The sequence below is a fragment of the Hakea prostrata genome, chromosome 7 (genome assembly GCF_041222555.1).
Source record: "Hakea prostrata isolate BN-2017 chromosome 7, UWA_Hpros_2, whole genome shotgun sequence".
Lineage (NCBI taxonomy): Eukaryota > Viridiplantae > Streptophyta > Magnoliopsida > Proteales > Proteaceae > Hakea > Hakea prostrata.
The window spans coordinates 66,401,795-66,424,230 of record NC_142606.1 but is presented as its reverse complement, the minus strand read 5'-3'; the positions used below and the strand labels follow the sequence as shown (position 1 = coordinate 66,424,230).

General features: G+C 37.0%; 1 long non-coding RNA gene and 1 pseudogene across 2 annotated transcripts in view; both read left to right on the top strand.

The window, feature by feature from the left end:
• LOC149011751 (uncharacterized) overlaps positions 1-22,436 on the top strand; it is a 78,655-nt gene that overhangs the window by 28,824 nt on the left and 27,395 nt on the right. The gene's annotated exons all lie outside the window — the stretch shown is intronic.
• LOC149011753 (disease resistance protein L6-like) lies at positions 566-20,846 on the top strand (annotated as a pseudogene). Its single transcript, XR_016174472.1, has 4 exons — positions 566-1,185; positions 15,596-16,667; positions 16,800-17,078; positions 17,218-20,846. The product of XR_016174472.1 is annotated as a disease resistance protein L6-like (transcript).

The window sequence follows — 22,436 nt, the reverse complement described above, 5'->3', positions numbered from 1 at the left end:
AAGACAAAGTAGAAAGAAGAAAGTTAAGTAGAGAAGGAAGTGAGAAACAAACAGCCACTCACAATCTCAATCTCATCAGTGTCCTAACTCTTGCTGGCAGCTATATATCCCTATCAACATTTCTGAAAAGCTCGAAACTAGTGCACTGAACCTGTAATATATTATTTAGTTTTAATTGTACAGTACATCCCATTATTAGATTTTTAATTAATAAAATACTTCTTATAAATAATGGAGGAATATTTTGCATCTTTTCACACCCAAGATGGAAAAGAAACAGACACAGCGATGAGCCCTAGGCACATGGGTAGTGTATTGAATAATTTTCACATTTAAATATTACACTAAATGACATTAAAGCTTACAGTCACTTTTGATGCAATTTTCTGTTTCGTTTCTTATATGGTTTAAGACAACAGCACACAGCTGTAAGGATTTTGTCGTTTCCTAGATGTCCATCTGAGTTGAAAATGAGTCACTTGCTAGGAACCGAAGACCGAGTTGACTTCAGAAATATAAAGAGGTGAAATAGATTCTAACACTTCAGATTTCAGAATACCCAGCATTCACATCTCAAAGGATCCGTCGATTTATTATCAAGCAATTTGTTTGAATGGCATCCTTCTCCTCTTCCTTTTCTTCTTCTTCTTCTTCTTCTTCATCGTCTCAAGGGTGGCGTTTTGATGTGTTCTTGAGCTTTTGTGGTAAAGATGTCCGTACTGGTTTGGATGATTGCCTCTATTATGCTTTGGATGAAGCTGGAATTCAAACTTATAGGGATGAAAATAATCTCACCCAGGGAGACAAGATTGGTCATCAGCTAAATACTGCAATTCAAGAGTCAAAAATCTTCATTCCCATCTTTTCTAAGGGTTATACTTCTACCAAGTGGTGCCTCAATGAATTGGTTGAAGCACTCAAATGTAAAGAGACAAAGAATCAAGTCATCTTTCCCTTTTTCTACAAAATTGAACCAAGGGATGTACGAAATGAGGAAGAATTCGATGTGAATGCCCCTACAGAATACAATTTGTGTCTCAAAAAATACCAAAAGCATTTAGTAGAAATAAATGTTGAAGTCACTAAGAAACACCAGAAAGATAATGAAGAGATGATCGTACGGCGATGGAAAGAAGCTGTAGAAAAGGTTGGAGAACTCGTCGGATGGCATTTGAAGGAGGGCATGTAAGTCCAACACAACACTTCTATTTTATTGGATCCATAATATTCAAGGTATAGTTTTTACGTAGTCTCTTCTTTTAATTTAAGTCACAAAGTCGGATCTACTAGATAAGAAAATAAATAACTGCAACTCAACTTTATTTATGGCAAGTTAAAATTTAAAACACCTTTTATTTTTTTATAAATTTCTACTTAGCACAATTCAACATTATTTTTATTTTATGTTCCTAACCTAGCCTAAACGTTTTTTTATTTTATTTTTTTTATAGATTTTTTATTTATATTAAGTTAAAATTGACTAGATCTATTATGGAAAAACATCCTCTATTGTCACAACAATGTACATATAGGCCAAATAACTGGCTGAGAAAGTAAAGAAACTACAAGGCTATTTTAGACTTCTTAAATTTGAAATCAAACTTTAACTCTCAGCCAATTATTTGGTATAAAAAATGAGATTGTTTTAATTTTGCACCGACTTGTTTTGGATCTTTTCAATTTAGTAGGTTTCTAGAAAATTTGTCACTTTAACTAATATTTTTAATAGGTTTTGTGCAAATGAGAAGATCTTTAAGCTCTTTTTACATTATACTTTTTTTTTTCTCCTTTTTCTTGCTGTGGGTCTTTCTTTTCACAGAAGATGGCTCCAATCTCGAAGCACTCTATTTGGTGTTTGGCTTCAAAAATATTGATTGTCATATGAATCTCCTTCTTTTTTTGTTACGAAGAGAAGAACTTCTATTGAATTAGTCAAAAACCGAACAAGTACAAAGATGTTGCGGTACAATCTTCATAAGTTTTTGACTAAAGATACCTACACACATTAAGAGAGGGTTTTCAAGAGCTAGACCAAATATATTGCATATACAAGATGGAATACGATCATAGCGAGTCTCTTGTGAAGAGTCCTCATGAATCTCGGGGGGGGGGGGGGGATATGTGAAGCTTAGAAATACAGGAAGAAACAGATTGCATTACTTTAATTGGGTTGGGGGTACAGTTTTTGAAACATATTGAATTACATTATTTTCAAATGAACACAAAACATCCATTTTAGGGAAACTTTATCAAGATCAGGATCTAAAAAGATAGATTTGCACAGGTGAAGAAAAGATCTCAATGTAAAAAAAAAAATTCCTCAACCCTAGAGGTCCCACTACCCATATATGATTGCTCCATTCACAAGATAGAAAAATGTGCCACTGGGACTTTGAACCACCATGATATAGAACATAAGAGATTGAACTGGGATGCAGTGGGATAAAGTAGAGCAAACTGGTATACTTGCCTTTAGAAGGTGCCAAAAGAATAGTTTGAATTTAGAATGAATATTTATCTTCCAAAAAATTCCACCATAAAGTAAATTCATTGCTCATAGAATTATACTTTAATAAGAAAAGTGCTTGGCCAACAAGTGTGAAGGTAAAAGATGAGATAAAAGATTTCCAATAATTAGAAGAAGAGTACAAAGATATGGAAGAGACTAATTTAGCTTTAGTTGGACCAAAGGGGCGGGGAGTGATCAAAGTTAGGGTAATGTCTTAAACAATGGGCCATGTCTAGCAACCCTGCCCCGGCCTATGGTTGAAGATGGCAATCAATCACACCAATCTTTTGATCCTAGGGATCAGATGTACAGCCAAGGGTCAATCTATAAAGAGGTGATCTTTTAATAACTTGGTGAGTTAGACTAGAGAACAGATCGATTATAGCTTTAATAGCCAATATATCATCACAGGTGGCACAACAGAAAAGGAAGGAGTCATCAATAAAGAATAGATGGGATACCTCTAGAGCTTGCCTAGCAACCTAGATCCCTTTGAACATGTTTAGTCATGTACTATACCAAGAGTCTAGAAAAGACCTCCATGACTAGAAGGAATATGTAAGGGTTGAGAGGGCATCCCTGCCTATGGCCCTGGTCCCAGAGAACCTTGATAAGGCAATCCATTAAGCTTGGTGGAGAAAGATGCAGAGGAGATAAGATGCTCAACGAGGCTATAACACTTTGGGTTGAAACCTTAAAAAGACATTATCCAAAGGATGATTTCCCATTCAACGTTGTCATAGGCCCGAGACATATCTAACTTTAAATCAACATAGCCAGACTTAGCACAAGCCGAATTCACACGGAATGAAAAATCTGATGTGGAATATAAATATTCTCAATGACTCATTTAGATGGCACAAAAGCACCTTGCATAGGATAGGTAATATATAATAAGAATGGCTTAAGCCATAAAGCAAGCAATTTTGTAATAATTTTATAAGCTACGTACATTACATAGACTTGTGAGTTTAAAATCCTGTACACAAACTGCATCATTTTTCTTGGGAATGAAACATAAAAGAGTGTGATTGATGCCAAAAGGGAGAGAGCCAATTCTAGAAAAATTCTTCACAAAAAATTGAGATCATTATAGATAATATCTAGAACTTCTAGGAAAAAAATGGCTTGAAACCCATCTAAACCAGGGGGCTTTACAAGCCCCTAGGGAGAACACAACCATTCTTATCTCATCTATGTCCAGCGGTTCAGTCAAGGTTGAAGCTGAAACAATGGTTGACGTGTTGGGAATAAACATTCTACAAAAAGAAGAGTCAAGCGTGAAGATGATGTGTAAATAGAACACATAAAGTCTACAAATAAAGCAACTATTTTACATGGCTAGGAAACAACATCATTATCCATAAAGAAATTAATTCTACTAGGGGCAAACCTTGTTTTAGCAATAGAATCATGAAATTTTGTGTTTCTCTATCTCCTTCATAAATGTACTTATGTCTAGAGTTCTAAGACCAAAAGAACTCTTCAGCAACGTAAATCTAAGACAAGCGATCTTTTTTTGCATTGTAAGCACTCCAACTGGGGGTAGGGGATTCTTGGATAGCTTATGGTTCAGATTCAATTTGCATACAAAGATTATTAATATTACCAAAAGATTCACAATTCTGTTTGCAAAGAAAATGATAAAGATTGCTAACTTCCCTTCCAGGCCATACTCAAGATAGGGAATTCATGAAAAACTTACTACCTTAAAGAACTCTAGGTAGAGATGCCAAGTTACCTAATAGTGGTAGAGTTTCTTTCCTATCATCAAACTAGGGTTAGTTTTTAAGAGTAGAGGATTATGGTCAAACTTAATGGCTAGAAGATAGGATAGGGATGAATTAGGAAAGAGACAGAGGGAATCATGCCCCAGAAACAATTTATCCAAACGTTCTCACACTAAATGAGAGGGGAGATTTCTTATTAGATCAGGTGAAATTCTTACCAGTGCAACGTAGTTCCAACGAGGTTGAAATCAGACACACATTCAAGGAATGAGGTAAAGCAGGGAAGGGTGAAAGGGGTTTCCAATTTTTTCAGAAGCATAGCAGAGTTATAGAGTCTCCACACAAAAAGAAAGGAAGAGGGGAGAGAAAGGAGGGAATGAAAAGAAACCCATGCATCTTTCTTGGGACCATACTGAGGGGGGCCACTAACAAACACAGAGATCTATTCAAACACAGAGAGGGAGGGGGGGACTAACAAACATAGAAATCTATTCGAAATGTAAGTCATAGAATTTTACAGCAATGAAAGCAAAATGGTGAGAAATAACTGAGAATTTAATACAAGACTTTGCAAGAACCAAAGCCCCCCCCCCCCTCCAAACCCTTTACTGCTAGAACTAGCACATTGAAACATAGAGACCAGTCCAAAAAAGTGTGATTCAAAAAAATCATAAGACTAGAGTGAAAGGCACACTTAGTTTCACACAGAAAGAGGACTTCAGGATCTCTGCGTTTGATTAACTTTCGCATCCTACATACTGTAAATTTTCTTTTTTGAACCTTGGACATTCCATGCAAGAAACTTCATGATGGGTAAAAATAAAACATGCTAAAAAGCCTTGCCTTCAAGAATCAATGAAGGGGGACAAAAAGCACAAACATAGGGACATAAGCACAAATAGAAATTCACAATTCTAGAGAAACAAGAAGCAGGAACACCAACAAAGGAGCACACAAATAAGAGATAACGTGTTAGAAGCATAAAACACTACATAGAAAGCCCTAACAAACTAGAATAAGCATAGAGTAGGATAAAGACAGAGATGATATGAAATTTAAACCAGCAGGAAAGAAGTTTAGAAAAAACTAGCTCAAATAGAGACACAAAAAAGATCAAGAAAAGTACAATTTTTCCAGAGAGCAAGAACTCTTCATCTATAGCTTTCTGACAATGAGGAAATTTATTTGAAGTGATTAAGGAAATGGGCTCAACTTGGGTAGGGTTAGGATTGGTGATAGAAGTGATGAGAGCCTTAGGACTGGCCTTAGATCGAGTGATGATGGGGTGGGTGTCGGGTGAGTGTTGGGTGGTGTTAGTGGGTAGGGTTTCCTGAGTCTCATAAGAGAGATCAACAACCAGCTGAATAGGATCATGTTGAATCGGACAAGGGGTTAGAGGAAACTTTAGAATCATGGGGGCTAGGAGAGGAAGCCCTAGGTTTGGAAGTGTGGGACTCAGTAGGTGGTGTGGGGGGAGTAAGAGTCAACAAGAGAAACCCTAGGAGAGGAGTTCGGCCTAGGTGGGTTCTCAAGAGAGGTGGTGGTCCTAAAATTGTGGAAAGTGGTTGGGTTGGAGTGGGGTTTACCTCAATGGCAGAGAAAGGAAAACACCTTTCATCAAACACAACATGGCGAGAATAATAATTTTCCTAGTGCTAAGGTCAAACCAGTTATATCTTCGGTGACGGGAACTATATCCCATAAAAATATGTAATGCACACCTAAATTCCAACTTGTGTTTATCATATGATATCAAGCAATGATAACACGCACATCCAAAAATCCTCAAAGAATCATGATCAAGCCTTACTTTGAACAATTTGAAATGGGGAAAAACATTTTCTAGAACTTTGGTGGGTAATTTATTTATCAGAAACAAAGCAGTTTCAAAGGCATGCACCCAAAATTTTCTAGGGCAAAGTCTCTACGAATGTCAATGACAACGCTTAACAGCCTCATTTTGTTCATGTGTGTGAGGGCACGAAAGTCTATGTTCAATTTCATTTTCTTAAAGGAAGGTAGAGACAATCCTGTACTTTTCTCCCCTGTTACTATGAAAACATTTAATATGTCTAGAAAATAGGTTCTCAACAAGCAACTTGAACCTTTTAAAAATTTCAACTTTAGATTTGACAATCATAGGTTAAAACTATATATACTTGCTGAAATCATCCACAAAAATAGCATAGTAGTGGTAGCCATCAATAGACTCAATGGGCGGAGGTCCTCACACATCCAAAAAAATTAAGTCCGAGGGTCCATTAGAATTAAAAGGGAGAAAGCTGGAGTTTGTGACTTTTCCTTTTTGATAAGCATCACACGGAAAACAAAATTTTCTGAACTAACTAATAAATCAAAACTTGAAATCAATTTTTTAATGACTTTAGAGTTAGAATGCCTTAAACATGAATGCCAATTCAAAAAAGATGTCTTTTCCCCAACCAATGCTTTGGGAGATGTCACACCCCACCTGCCCGACAACTCGTGGGTGTGATCCATAGCCACAAGATCCATAGTAACACAGCTTAGTAATAATAAATCCACATAATACCATAATCATGAGCAAAGAACAATTTAATCATTAATATAAGGGGTAAAGAGTTCCAAAATCCAATAAAGCACTAAACGAAATCAAAGGAATAATAAAAAGAATGTATCGGCGGAAGCAAGAAAAAGGAAATATCATAGTTAAGTCTTGTTCTTGTTTTCTTAGGACTAACACTATCTCCCTCTAATTTCTCAATAAATGGGGTCACAAAACCCTTTTTCATTTTCTTATCCAAATGACGAACCACCTGGACCCTCTTCCTATCAATAGGTGCCATAAGAGCACTCCATGCACCAGCAAGAAGCTTTGTGTTGTGCAACACCAACTCCCATTGACGTCTCCACAAGGTCTTCATTGGAGTTCTCCCGATCATACTGAAGTTCTCGTATTACTTTCTAGTCATCTGAAGAAAAATAGAAATAATCCACAAGAATGAGTTCTAACGATCTCAACAAGGCAATAATCCCATATATGCTTCGATATCACAATAACGTGATAAGTAATGATGGAACAATGATATGTTGAAATATGGATGCACCTAATAGCTAACTATGTAAGTCTCTATTTAGGCAGACATGCTTCAAGTTATAACACCAACCCTCCTCAGGGTAGGTCTTGTCACTTTGATCCCTCATGGAGTGGCTACCTTTATTGGGATGCCAGGCAAGGGCTTACGGTCCTCGCCAATCAACCATGATTGGGGTTTAGGTCTACACTCTCTCACCATGACCATTGGCATGAGTACTGGTGCATGTCAGGGATTTTAGTCCAATGCAAGGTCCTATGGTAATATACTACATGTGGTCTAGATACCTCCCCTATGGCACCAACTAACTCGATTCAGTATCCTTCTCCACCTAGGAATGAGAATCCTCAAGGACTAATTACCTCTATTGGACTCCATTCCCTAACCCTATAGTCATCCACATATTGCTGGGGTGGATGCTAGAATGTCTCCTCACTACACCCAAGCCGTCTCTTGGATGCTCATGATCCCAACCCTAACATATGGAACCCTATGATTGCATGACCAACAATGGACCACTGAATCTCAGCACGGACTGGCTACCGTTGTTGGATGATATAGAGTCACGTCATTGTCATCACGGGTCACCTGACTTCAATACCCCTCCCAAAAGGTAGTAGCATGTGGGGGTATCTAACCATGTACTTTACACCTCCTAGGTATGTAGGACAACTACTATGAAAGTTCTAAGGGTATCAGAGGATAGTGTCCCATACCATAGCCCATGATATCCCAAGTTAGGAGTACCCAGCATGGATAACCCTTAGTCATAGGCACTCACAACACATCATCCACATAAGCAAAATGATACAATGCTTCAATTAATATTCATGACAATAAACTCATATTTAGACATGTACAACAGTAACCACAACATGTAATAAAAGTATGATCATGCTTAGAAAAGTAATCGAGATCATCATATCATAAATTCGGTCATACATGCAATTGCAACCTTACCTGTCTTAGCAGAAATATTACAGAAAAGCGTTTCAAATCTCTCAAATAACCACTCCAATAGACCTCAAAGATCACCTATATTAGCATTAAGAAGTTTCATCAAGGTTTGGGATCCAAACAGAGCGAGAACAACATCAATAGAGCCCCTAGAAGTAGGTTGGTTGCTTAAGGTAGTTGTTTCGGTCAATCGACTGCCCTCAGTGACCGCTCCACTCTTTAATAGAATTCCAAGTCCGAAATTTGACTTTTGATCACCCATCCTTGATCTGATTTTGGGTTGATCTAAATCCGAATTTCATCCCTAGGACTCCAAAGAGGTCACCACACATAAGATCACAGAAGAAGAATGATTTGAATCCACATCATCTTCTTTGACAAGATCCACCGTTGATTTGGATATAAAAGTCCGTCTCCCCGGCATGTTCCAATCGAGATCATTGATGGAAAAATATCTAATCACTCCAACTCACCACTACAGGATTTTAGGGGGAGAAACTACTCTCTAACAATATAAAATACAAATGAAGTAAGAGAGTGCTTAACTAATCTCTAAAAGATCTCAACGTCAAAGCAAGATCCAAGCTTTTTTCACGAATCGAGAGTTCTTCACCACCAACCACGTGTAACACAGCCTTTACTACTGTTCACAACAGCCTCCACGAGTATAATAATGCAAAATTAGGTCATGGATGGCTATTTATAAGGTGCCGAGGGCAAAATAGGGTTTAAATCTCGTAGTCCAACCAACCGGGCGGTTGGGTAGCCAATCAACCGCTTCAAACAACTGCCCCTATTACTTTTCAATACTTGGGTGCTTTGCTCTCCCGGTTAATCCCTAATGCCATTTTAACTTAAACCAACACGTGGGGGGCTCTTACCTTGTTCACGGACTTCTTCCAACTCAGCCTATCTCATGCTTTGAAAATCCATCTGCCTAGTCCATCTGGGTTTAGACTGGATCTTCTTCGGGTTTCCAGTAAGGCAGGTCCTTCACCAGCTATTCAGATCCATGGGCTTAGGGTCTGGGTAATGGGCTTCAATTCAGATAGCCCGCAACTTCTTCTAGCTGGAGCTTCGGCTACTCGAACCCGCAATACCAATTATGGGTTAGAAATATGGGGGTTATTGCAAGAGAAGAGGATTTCCCAAGTGAAGTTGATATAGTCCATCCTTAACATTGCCTTAAAGGAGACATCTCCCCATCATACGATCTTTCACATAAAAGATATTAGGGTAAAATTCAAACATAACGTTGTTATCCCTTGTGAATTGTGAGACGATAATAAATTGTTGCAACCAGAGGGGGCATATAAATAATTGAATTTAGATATATCGAGAGAGGAATTTGTACCAATAGAGATATTACGGTCTTACTAGTAGGCAAAACACAATCTAATCCAATGAGGGTTGAGAAACATGAAGGATGTCAAGAACATTGATAATGTGGTGAATCACTCCAGAATCTCGCTACCAATATTTTCTAGAATAGAAGCACCAGAAATTTCAGAAATATTCATTGAAGAACGTGCTTTTTTGGTACCTTGAATTGCATGGTTGAAAGTGTTGATAACAGTCCTTGGCTTTATGGCCAAGACAATTATACATATGATTCTTGATCTAGTGCCACCAACCTAAAAAGGAGACTGAGTTAACTAAGAGGGATGATTAGAAAGGATGTTTCCACGACCAAATCTATCCCTTTGAGAAAAAGCATTCTATAGGGCTGTCTTGGAGGTTGAATTCCATGAGGTTGGCTACTGGTCAGATTTGCCATAGGATGAGATGCATCAGCACTAGATAGTTCATCTCTCAAATGAATTTCTTGAGTTAATAACATACCTCGTAATTCACCATATGAGATAGGGGAATGTCGAATGAAGATTATTCAACTCCCAAACCATTCAAAATGGGGAGACACAGTTCTTCACGGGCTTTCCCACAGTTGCAAGTTGATCAGAAATAGTCTTGATTCGAAGGAGTTAATCATGGATACTGTTGTTACCTCTTTTAACATTTTGAATCTAAAGGTGAAGTTGCATAATGTGACCGGTGAGGAAGCATAGTAGATTCACTTAAGCTACAACCATACATCTCGAGGTGTAATGCATCCAACAATTGAGCATGAATAGATTCAGTGAGGAAAGCAATTAGCCAACACATCAATAGTTGATCCTGGCAATTCCACTTTTGGTGGTCAGATTTTGTCTTGAAAAATTGCAACATTGTTATTATCAGTGATGGTAGAGGGTGGGAAAAGAGAGGATCCATCCACAATATCATAAAGATCATACGTTTTTAGAAGAGGCACAATCTGAAATCTCCGCAGTAGGTAATTAGTTTCATTCAACTTGATTGAGAAAAAACTGCAAAATGATTGGGTGGGAACCTGAAGCTTTGATGCCATACTAAAAGCATGGGATAGATAGAGAGGGTTACATGGCCCTGTCTTACTTTGCAACCTATGTCCATGAGAATGATAATTGCGCTTCCTTCGTTCTCTGATTGTGTTACATCTTACGTATATAGGCTAGAGTCCTTATTCACCACAAGTATAGCTACGAACTAGGGTTTTACATTGTCTATGTCTCTTGTGTGTTTCAGATGAGGTACAACTCTGTGTGTATTTTAGTTGTTGAGATAATGCAAACTTCTGAAGAGATTGAGGTGTTTGAGATAATGTTAACTTCTAAAAGTCCAGCTATTGTTGAGATAATGTATGCTTAGGTGTTATGGATAAAGTAAAACACTGAATGTTATCTATTGCCGAGGAATAGGGGTTTTACCAGGATTGTATGTTGTCTTCCAAAAATACCCTTGATGACTGGAGATGATGTGATGGCTAGGGCTACCCTAGGTTCGGTCAAGGTTGTTAGGGAATTGCCAAAAATATCCTTAAAACAAAGATATCAAATACCTCCCTTTTGTGAACCTTTTCAATTAAATTCTTTTGTTACCGTTAAACTTATATATATATTTTTTTTTTAACCCAAAGCTACTCTTAAATAAGAGGTTGTTTTGGTAACCACAAATTAACCTCAATTACAATAGTAGTTAAAAGTTAAAACTCTAAGTTACCCTCAATTAGTATTATTATCAAAATCCCAAAATTGCCTCAACTGCGTTTGTAGTTAAAGCTAATTACCCTAAATTAATTTTATTGTTAAAACTCCAAAATAAAGTTAATTTAGGGTAATTTAGGGTTTTAACTTCTAAAGTAATTAAGGGCATTTTGAGTTAACAATAATATTAGGAGCTTTTACACGGCACCCACTATTATTGGAATGAAACTAATGTCCACCCACTATTATGGGCTAAATTATATGACACCAACTTTCAAAATTACAAGTTATCTCTGTTAGGATTTTCTTTTGAGTGGGGGTGCAAAATGACCTAAATGCCCTTTTGGCAATAAAATGACTTAATTACCCATATTTAATACCCTCTCATACCCAACTCTTAGGTGAGTCGCCCATCTTCTTCCTATCCCAGGATGAAAACCACTCACCTCTGCTAGAAACCACCATACCCCCTCCCTGCCAACGACCTGTGCCCATCCCCATTTAATTAAACCCCCCCCCCCCCCCAATTTCTGTCTCTCTTCTTCTTCTTCTTTCTCTATTGCCTCTAAAGATGTCTCAGTTGAAAGATCAGAAAATTGTTTCAAATGAATGGCCTAAATGAAACAAACTCATGGATCATAAATAATGTCAAGCCGAAACTTTTTTGACATACAGACTACAGGCTAAACACAAGCAGCAACAATTAAGTTCAAGATAAGAGAAATATGAATCCAAGAATTTCACGATTACTCAGTGCTCTTTTTCAAATTCTCTACCTTTGTGGAGTGGTTAGCATTGATTATTACTTGCTCCTTGAACTAGGGTTTCTTTCTCCAGATGATGAAAAAAGGGTCTTTAGTTTTTTGGTAACAACATGATAAGTAAAAACTAACAACCAACTGGGTCAAACCACGGTCGGTTCAATCACCCCGGTCAGGATTGGTTCAAGAGTTAAAAACAAAAGTATCGTAAGCATGAAGGAACTTGACGATTAAGGAAAGAGACATGATCCCGTCAAGTTCAGGATAAACAAATCGTGCCCCGTATGAAAACCATAACTAACTCGGATTGAAGGAGGAAAACCCTATGATCGAACAACTACAGATGGGACTTGTGAATAAATCCAATGGTCGAAAATAGAGGTAAACCTTATATAAACTAAAGCACAACACAAATGAAAGGTAACTGAATGATTTCCCTCTACTCTTATCTTTCAATTAAGCTCTACAACTCGTTGGAGCTCTGTGGTGATTCACTTATTGACTTAACCTTTTGGAGGTGGCTTCTCAACCACCAAGTCGGCCAACATCTGACATTGTTTTGCAGGAACGCGAGGGTAGATCAATTTTTGGACGTATCACAACATAGTGGAGGTGCAGAATAAAGAGTAGATCGACCAATAATAAGCACAAGACAAAATGTTATCATGCATACATTAAATGCGACGCTATCACTTGACCTCAAATTAAAATTTCTAAGCCAAAGATATGGGATCAAAATATCATATACAGTACAAAGAATTAGAGCAATTATGATCAAACAAACCATGACCGTAATAGTCACATCGAAACCTAAAAGGGGAGGAAAAAAACTGCATTCTGGAAGTGTAACAACTTAATTGAAGTTGCAAGGCATAGAATCAGAAACCTTAGTGCATTGTAATCAAAAAAAGAAACGCAAAAGGAAAACAAGAAGAATAAACATTTAACTAATCACAAAGGGAAATAATACTTCAACAGATTTGGGGAAACTTACTGATGGTAACATCACCGTTGGGGCTTGAAAGCATTTTGTCCATGCCTTTAGCTCCAGGTGAGGTGCAAAGAATCCGAGTGATGGCTTTGCTGGCCAAAATGCTAGCCTTCTATGCATCTAAGCCTCTCAATCTAAGGAGATGGGGGATTAGAGAGAGAGAGAGAGAGAGATGTGGTCATCTTCTTTAACAATGAGAGAGAGATGAAAGCTAAGATCTGTGTTCGCCATCTCCTCCCGTTCTCTAAGGGTAATTGGAAAGAAATATGTAATTGAAATTATAAAGTAATGTTGACTAAATCTAGAAATTTATAATTAGAAATCAAATCATAAGGTAATATTTGTATCTCTTTCTCATATAATTACTATTTATTAACAAAAAATTTGACTAAAACCCCTACAAATGTTGCTGAAATATGTAATTGAAATTATGTAAAATTGTTATAACTGAAAATAAAGAAGTAATTGAAATTTTGTAAGATTGATTGAAATTATAATTGAAGAGAAAAAAAGATATTAAAATTATAAAGTAAAGTTTGCTAAATTTGTAAATTTATATTAGAATCAAATCATAAGATAATATTTATATCTCCTTATAATATAATTATTATTTATATATAAAAAAAAATCTGACTGAACTCATTGCAAATGTCGCCATCGGTGGTGTCGATAGCCACCCCTACACCCGAAATGTCAGCGACATTTCGAACCTTGGTTTTAACTACTAGAGTAATTTAGGATAATTTGGAGTTTAAGTTAAAACATCTTTTTAGTTGAGGGAAATTTGGGATTTAAAAAAATTATTGAATGCTAAAAGTAGAATTTAACCAAAAAATTTACGAGAAGGAAGGTGTTTGATATCTTTGCCAGGTAATAAGGGAGATAAGTGATACTTACCCTTAAAATTATTAGGGGTTTTAGGCATGATTTAGAATTATCCTATGATAGGATGTGTACCCAATTAGATACATTAGATATAATACACCTATAAAGGGCACTTATTGGATTTCATCAAAATCTATTGACCGTTAGAATAAAATACTTGATACAAGACGATGTGTCTCTCATAATCACCTTACCTTTTTTCGCTAAAAGGGTCATTTTATAACGAAAATAAGAAAAAGAAAAGAAATACAGCAATTAGTACCTACCTTGCTCACCCGCAACAACAGTTGCCCCCAATACACCCTTCCTCACTGGTTCCTACTCATAATTGACAACAACTAAGTCATCAGAAACGAAATGTAGGACGTCTAGATGCATCCAAATCAAGATCTTTAAGAAAAGCTTCATAACAGTAGTTACATAGCAGCACTATCCTCTCCCAATGGGAGGCTCTGATGCACTGCGGATACTTTCGCTAAAGTTGCATCTACCTTCTTGAATTCCTCTGCTATAGAAACCTTTTTACTTGTTACTACTTTCTTCACTGCGTGAGCCTTCTTCTTCGAACAACCAGGTTTCCGACGAGGAGAACCTTGAGCCCGCACTGATATAGACGAAGACGAAATTGGAAGAACTACTTTCAATTGCAAAGTTTCATCATTGGCCAAACTCTCCAGCCTGGCCGAATACTATATCACCTTACCTATACAATACTATATACTAATACTTCAAGCATTAATTTTACAAAACCATTCTTTGGTATTCGATATTGAAAGTTATTTTTTATTTTATAATCTCTCATTTTTATTGTTATCAAATTGCTTTTTATTTTTCTACAAAAATTAAAAATACTGTTTTTCATTTTTGAATGAAAATAACTGTTAGTATTAGATTTTTTAAATAGGCAAAGAAAAAGATGATATCTGACACCAAAAAGAGTTTTGCCCAACAATAAAAAGTGAAAGATAATTAGAAGAGGAAAATCAGGATCATCTTAAGGGTCATGACAAAATAGGATCAACATCCAAAATTTTCATTATATATGTCCCTCAAAATTTGACATATAGGATATTGTTTTATTTGCTTTGCTTGCTTGCATTCTATTTGTTCATTATGAACTTTGTTTTCCTTTTTACCTTTTTTTTTTTTATTTTTGAAAGAGAAAAAACTACAAGAGAACTTCAGTACAGATTTATACATCTCTCTTTGTCTTGGGTTACAATTGATGTCAATCTCCTCCAAGATAGGTACATGGGTAACAAACTTATGGTGAATATAGAAAGGAACTGAAGGTAGATGTTGTCAACAAAAGAGACTCAGAATATATCAGCCATGACCTAGTAGGAGATGGGATTAACTGATCCCAAAGCTGGTAGTCTGAAACAACAGAATGAACAGCTAGATGGAGAACTCTAGCCTACTGCAGCCCTTGATAAAGCGCTATAACTGGAACATTATGGACAATTATTATGGAGAATTCATGCAAAAATGAAAGCATACAAATGAGACCCATATTAATCCACTTAATGTTTCTTCCCTGTTAAGGATTCTTCATCCGTTTGATTATATATATATATCATTCATCACCTAAATCATTTTTATTATTATTTTGTTTCAACTATGCAGGTACGAAGGGAAGTTAATTCAAGAAGTTGTTAAAACAGTTCGGAATGAATTGCATAGGAGACGTTCCATTATTCCTAACAACCTAGTTGGAATTCAATCTCATATTGAAAAGATGCTAAAGCTTTTAGACATAGAATCTAACGACCGAAGAATTATAGTGGTCCATGGTCTTGGTGGTATTGGAAAAACAACAATTGCTAGAGCTGTTTGCAGTAAAGTCTTCAGTCATTTTGAAGAGCATAGATTCATTGAAGATGTTCGTGACAAGGCTCAAAAACATGGGATTGAATATTTGCAAAACCAACTCATTGCTAAAGAAAAACATATTACTAACAAGTCTGATGGAATTGAATCAATCAAGCAAAGCTTCCACAACAAAAAAGTCCTTGTTGTGCTTGATGATGTTAGTGATAGTGATCAAGTAGAGTTTTTGGTTGGAGATGGTGAATCATTTAGTATTGGAAGTAGGGTCATTATCACAAGTAGAAATACTATACTTGCCCCAAACCAAAGGACTTATAGACCCCATGTAATGGATTCAAATGATTCACTTGTCCTTTTCAGCCTCCATGCATTTGGATTTGACCAACCTCCAACTAATTATTGGGATCTGTCAATAGAGATTGTGGAAACTACTGGAGGACTTCCCTTGGCTCTTAAACTTGTAGGCTCATCTTTAAAATCACAGAAAAAATCAAAATGGGAAAACGTGTTAAAGAAATTGCAAAAATTTCCCCATACTGATGTCATGAAAAGCTTGAAAGTAAGTTATGGTGAATTAGATGTTGAGGAGAAACGGATTTTTCTTGATGTTGCTTGTCTTTTAATTGGAGAGGATAAAGACATTGCATGTTATTTTTGGGAAAAATGTTGTTTTTCTGCTCAAGAGGGGCTTGATACTCTCTGTACAAGGTCAATGCTAACAATCAATGAACATAATAAGCTAAAGATGCATGATCAACTTCGAGATTTTGGAAGGCGTATTGTTTATGAAGAAAATGAAGACGAAGCAGGAAAGCGTTCTCGGATATGGTCAGAAGAGGAAGCCATTGAAGTACTCAATAAACAGACGGTTGGTATTGAGTAATTTATTATTATTATTATTGTTTGTGAGGAGGTTTGTGAATTAGGAATTCTTTTAGAGTTGGTCTTTCAAGTTAACTTTGTAAAATATACTTAATTGAGGCCAGTTGTCATTTTGTAGGGAACAAGTACTGTTAAAGGACTCCATGTTAAACACCGTAAATGCCTTCTGATGGGTGAAGGATTTGCTGCAATGACGGAGCTAAGGTTACTGCATCTTGATGATGTAGATTTATCTGGGAACATCACTAATTCGTTTTCAAAGCTAAGATGGCTTAGATGGAATGCATTCCCTTGTAAAAGTTATCCACTTCCCAATTTCTCTCCAGAAAAATTGGGCATTCTTGATCTATCCAGAAGTCAGATTTCAGACAAATGGATTGGCTGGAAGCACATTAAGGTTTGGAAGAACATAACTTTCTACTTCATTTAATTCGTTAATAGCAAAATCTTGCCGGAAGGGGAAAAATAATAGAAGTTGTCTATTTTGTCCTTCTCAAGCTAATTATACTAATTAATACATAAATTCAATTATGTAGGTGGCTGTCAATCTGAAAGTTCTAGATCTCTCGGATTGTGCTCAAATAACTAGAACTCCTGATGTTTCAGCAAACTTACTGCTGGAGGTATTGATTCTTAATTTTTGTTACGAATTGGAGGAGATTGACAAATCCATTTGTTGTCTTAGGAACTTAATCATATTAGAAATGAGTCACTGTTGCAATCTAAAGGATCTGCCGAGTGAAATTTCCCAGTTGACATCACTCAAAAGGCTCGATTTAGAGATGAGTCTTATCACTCTGCCGGAGCAGCTGGGCCACTTGATCTCCTTGGCAGAACTTTATTTAGGATGCTGCACGAGTTTGGTGAGGCTCCCCGATGAACTTTATCGGTTGACTTCTCTTGAAAGTCTCGAATTACATGATTGCTACAAACTACAAAAGCTCCCGGAGAAATTGGGTTGCATGACCTCCTTGACGATGCTTAATATAAGGTGGTGCCGCCTACTTGAATCGCTTCCAAACCTTCCTTCAAGTCTGAAATATTTAGATGCTCTTGGTTGTGAATCATTAGCATCACTCCCAACGCTTTCAAGCTTGAAACATCTCGAAATGTTGACGCTTGGATACTGCAGTAAACTTGAATGGGTTCCAAATCTTCCCCAAGGTCTGTTACGCCTTGATATGCCCTATTGTGATTTGGCACGAGGCATCTCAGGTCCTCTTCCATCGAGTTTGACTAGCCTTTATATGAGGGGCTGTGATTTGATTCGAGGAATCTCAGGTCTTCCCTCAAGTTTGACTAGACTTAAGGCCACCAAGTGCAAGTCATTGGTAACTCTATCAAGTACACCAGAAGGCTTGAGGAATTTAGAGGAATTATTTATTCATGACTGCAGTAGCCTAGAAGAAATTGAAGGTGTCGACGAGAAGTTGGATTCCCTGGTGGACTTGGGGATTAGTGGCTGTGCAATGTTGAAGAAGATACCAAAACTTAGGGGCTCGAAATATCTGAGGACTTTAAAGCTGGTTGAGAATCCCTACATATCTGATTTTGAAGGCGAGGGGATGGAGTCTCTGGAGGTGTTGGAGGTACGGAACTGCAATTCATTGAGAAAAATACCATATCTGCGAGACTCAAAAACGTTGAGGAAATTAAAGATCATTGGATGCCGTTTACTGTCCGAGATTGAGCTCCTAGAGTACTATGAATGCTTACAAGAGTTATACATAAGTAATGCCACATCATTAGAGAGATTACCTGCTGATCTTTCAAGGTTGAAAAAGTTGCGGATATTGAGGATTGTGGACTGTAGGAATTTAACCCACATTCCAGGCCTCAGCAGATTGGAGTCCCTGCGAGACTTGACGATAGCAAGTTGCCCACTCATTCCAAGATTATCCGATCTGTCCAACAAGTTGAGTTATCTACAAATCATAAGCTGCAAGAATCTGACTGATATTCATGGTCTTGACGGGTTGGAATTCATAAAGACATTGTATATGCGTGATTGTGAATCTCCCGGAAAGATTACCTGATCTTTCCAATTTAAAAAACTTAAAGAGTCTATCGATTTTTGATCGCAAGAATCTACCCAAGATTCATAGTGTGCATGAACTGAAATTCTTACAGACTCTGAATACTAGTGGGTGCATGTCCTTTGGAAAGATTACCGGATCTCTCAAATTTTCAAAATTTGGACCAGATACTGCAAGAAGCTGACTGAGATTCAAGCTGGTAACGGATTGTTGGAGTCAGATTTACCAGATTTGACACAGTCAAAGAAATTGTACAAGCTAAATGGTTTGTGTGCAAAAGACTATGGATCACAAGTGGATTTCTTGGCTGCTGCATCCAGAGAATTGTTTTAGGCTTGTTGCACCTGTTGACGAAGTATTTGTATACGGTAATTCTCTCTCAGCTGTTATAGTTTGTTTCTCTTTATGTCTGATTAAGCGTTGATTTTGGATGATGACTTGGAGGCTTTTTGTGCGTGGGCGTGAATTTATGTTAATGCTCCACTTATCTCGCAAAGCTGCTTGTTGAGCTCAATCTTGATGGCTGTTTTTGTGCCAAGTACCCTTCTCCAAGATGTTTCTTGCATTTCAATCAGAGGAATGCGTAGGCCAGGTCTCTGTTTCGCAGACTTACCGCATTCAACCGCCAATCTGAATCTACTTTATATTCACAAACAGATTTTTGGATAAAATCCCCATTTATATATTCATCCTCTAGTGTAAAGGCTCCTGTTCGTCGGAGTGAATAAGGAGACCAAACCTAAGACAAAACAGAATTATTACAAACCTACTTCATTACTTTACTTCCTTTTTACCTTTTTATTTATTTATTGGGTCATCATCAAATCAGTCACAAGGACTGGAGGCCATAGGATAGGAGGGGGAAGGGAGGGGCAGGGGAAGGGAAGGTGTGGAGGGACAGAGATTTGGACCGAAAACTTCTTGGTCCACTGGCTCTACATAGGAAGCTGCCACCACTATGCCAAAAGCACTTCCAATACAAACCTACTACATAACCGAACTAAGACCAAATCAAATTTCAGCATAGGAAATTTGTCATGCTGCATGGCTCTAGATCCATTAAGTCTTGCATCTCTCGTTTTAGCTTCTGTTTTCATAATTGGTATTGATCACTTCGCCTTTATCTATATCTATATGGTTACTAGTACATTGGTTTTGTTGGGACTACTTTCACTATGACATGGTCACATGCGTTCATGTTTATCACCTATATTGGAAATGGATTGCAATACCCATGTCCAAACTGAGAAGTTGTTTTGTGGAAAAAAAAAAGGCTTCAGATGTTTTGGATTATTAGATATGTCAAAATTCGAGAACGAAATTCTTATAACATTAGGGGAATGGTTTTGTCAAATCAAGAGAGAACAAGTATATCTCCAAATTCACATGGATTAATTATCTGAAACATTTTGAATAAGACTCACAGAAGAGGATTGCCACCAAATTTGAATCCTTCTAATCTCGTTTGATAGGATAAAAAAATCAGAAACCAGATTAATGACCTGAAATTGTATTCCAAACGCGGTATTTGTAAAAATCATATATGAAGTTATGTAATGCATTTTAATCTGAACTTCTCATGTTGAGTCTTTAAGCATGTATACAGTCTGTGATAAATCAAGCAAAAAATATGAAAAATCGTCAAAGTATAGGTCCTACTCTGTGCAAGATTGGAATGAATCAAGACAATACATTTTAGGGAATCTGAAACCTAACTTTTGAGGGATTGTATATTTAAAACTCTAGCATAACTGATACTAGATTTAGATTTATTTGAATCCAGGATATATTTATCAGTACATATTTTATGGTTTTGGTTTGCAGAATAGGGTAGAATCTATGAACCAGAATTGTGAAATTGATTTCTACTACAAGTTTGTAGACTAAGTCCTGTGCTGTTTGGATTTTATTCCTTAGGTCCTAAGAGCTTTTGTTTAAGGTTTGATGCATTTAATATGTCCAAGGTTTTAATTGTGGGGCAATATTGGACACTTGAAACCTAATGTACATAAACTGTCACCACAAGTGAGGGGTTGTGTGCTAGAATTATGTTTATGCTCTCTCGTGAAGTCATATTGTAATGGCATGTAGGTTGCAGCTTGCTCATGCATTTGGATGTGTTTGTGCCTCTCAGAACTCACCTCGTGGTTGTTCTTTCTTTTTAGATGATGGAATAGGTTTAGCAGTCCCTGCGCATGTTACTCAGGATTGCAAGTGGATGGTGGTACTGTAGCTGCGGGGTTGGTGGTCGAGCAGTTGGTATACTGACCATGGTGCCCTGTGTGCTTGCTACCTATGCTCATATGAAACTCATCTACTGGATTAGGAGTTTGACAGTATATCAAGATGACGTTAATTATAAATTCTTTGCTATTTACTTTTGGATTATGTTATCTTGTTTAATTTTGGAACTTATATGGGATCGGTAATTAGTTACCATTGGAACTCCTTAATTATTTGATATTGCAAGTTGTTCAAATCCTCAAGTCTCTTTCCTGTGATTTGTGTTGTGAATGAGATGTATGGTTATGGTACAACATTTGTGATCCAGTGGGGGTATTCAGCATCATTTACACAGCCCACTTGGGTGGGGCTTGACAGTGATCAATTATTCAAACCTTACTTGTTCAGTTATTCAGATGATTCAGCTAAGTCATGATAAGAAGTTTGGGGGTACCTTCTCAAGTATGCTTCCTCAACTCTGTGTCTGATTTCCACATTTCTTTAGATCATCTTCTTTTACATGAATGAATCGCATTGCCTTCTTCCTTTCTTTTTTATATTTATTTCTATTTCCAAGAATGTAGTACTCTTGGAACATAATGCTCAACTTTAATAACTTGGTCATGAGTTTGACCAAGAATTGTTTCTGCTTGTTTGAATATCAGGATGTTGCTGTTGTGATTGTTTTCCTTCTCTTTGCCGTATTCCATGAGGTATATTTGCTCTTTTGTACCTATATCTGTATAACAATTCACATTACATGGAGTATAAACTCTTAAATTTATGATGCTGCATTTATCTGTTTCCTTTTCCTGGTGTTTCATTCTTATGGCTGGTAATGGTATTACAAAATATGGTCCCTCATTTCGTCTTACTTTTATTGAACATGGTGTCTGAGCCATAATTTTATCCTGCCATGCAGAATTGTGAAATGGGGCTTTGTTTGGTTTCCCATTGCCTGCATTAGGGTACACCAAGCTTGGTTTTGATCATTCATTGTTCAAATCCCCCCACCCGAATGGTGAACTGTGGTAACTAATTTGCTTGTTAATAATTTCGCTTGGTTCCTCTCTTAACAAACCCAGGGTATAAAAGCATCTTTTAACTTTTTTCTTTTCCTCTGTTTACTAGCTATTTACTTTGAAGATGTTGCATTACACACTAGAAGGTAAAAATGAACAAAGGGTAAAGAAGAAGGGAGGAAACATATCATAGAAGAATAAGAAGGGATCCAAAACTTTTCTTTAACCACCCCCCCCCTGCGGAAGGGTTTCTTCTTCTTCTATTAAAAAGAGTGTCTTTGGAATGTTAACTATGTAGAAGACATAGTTATCAAGGCAGCAAGGCAACCACAGTATTGGAGACTATCTGAAAAACCAATGCAATACCAACAAGGTGGCAACACACCTTATATTTGCTATTGTTATGTTAGTTTCTATTATGATATGAATGCTGCAAGTACATTAGAATCTTATTTCCTTATTTACTTTATGTAC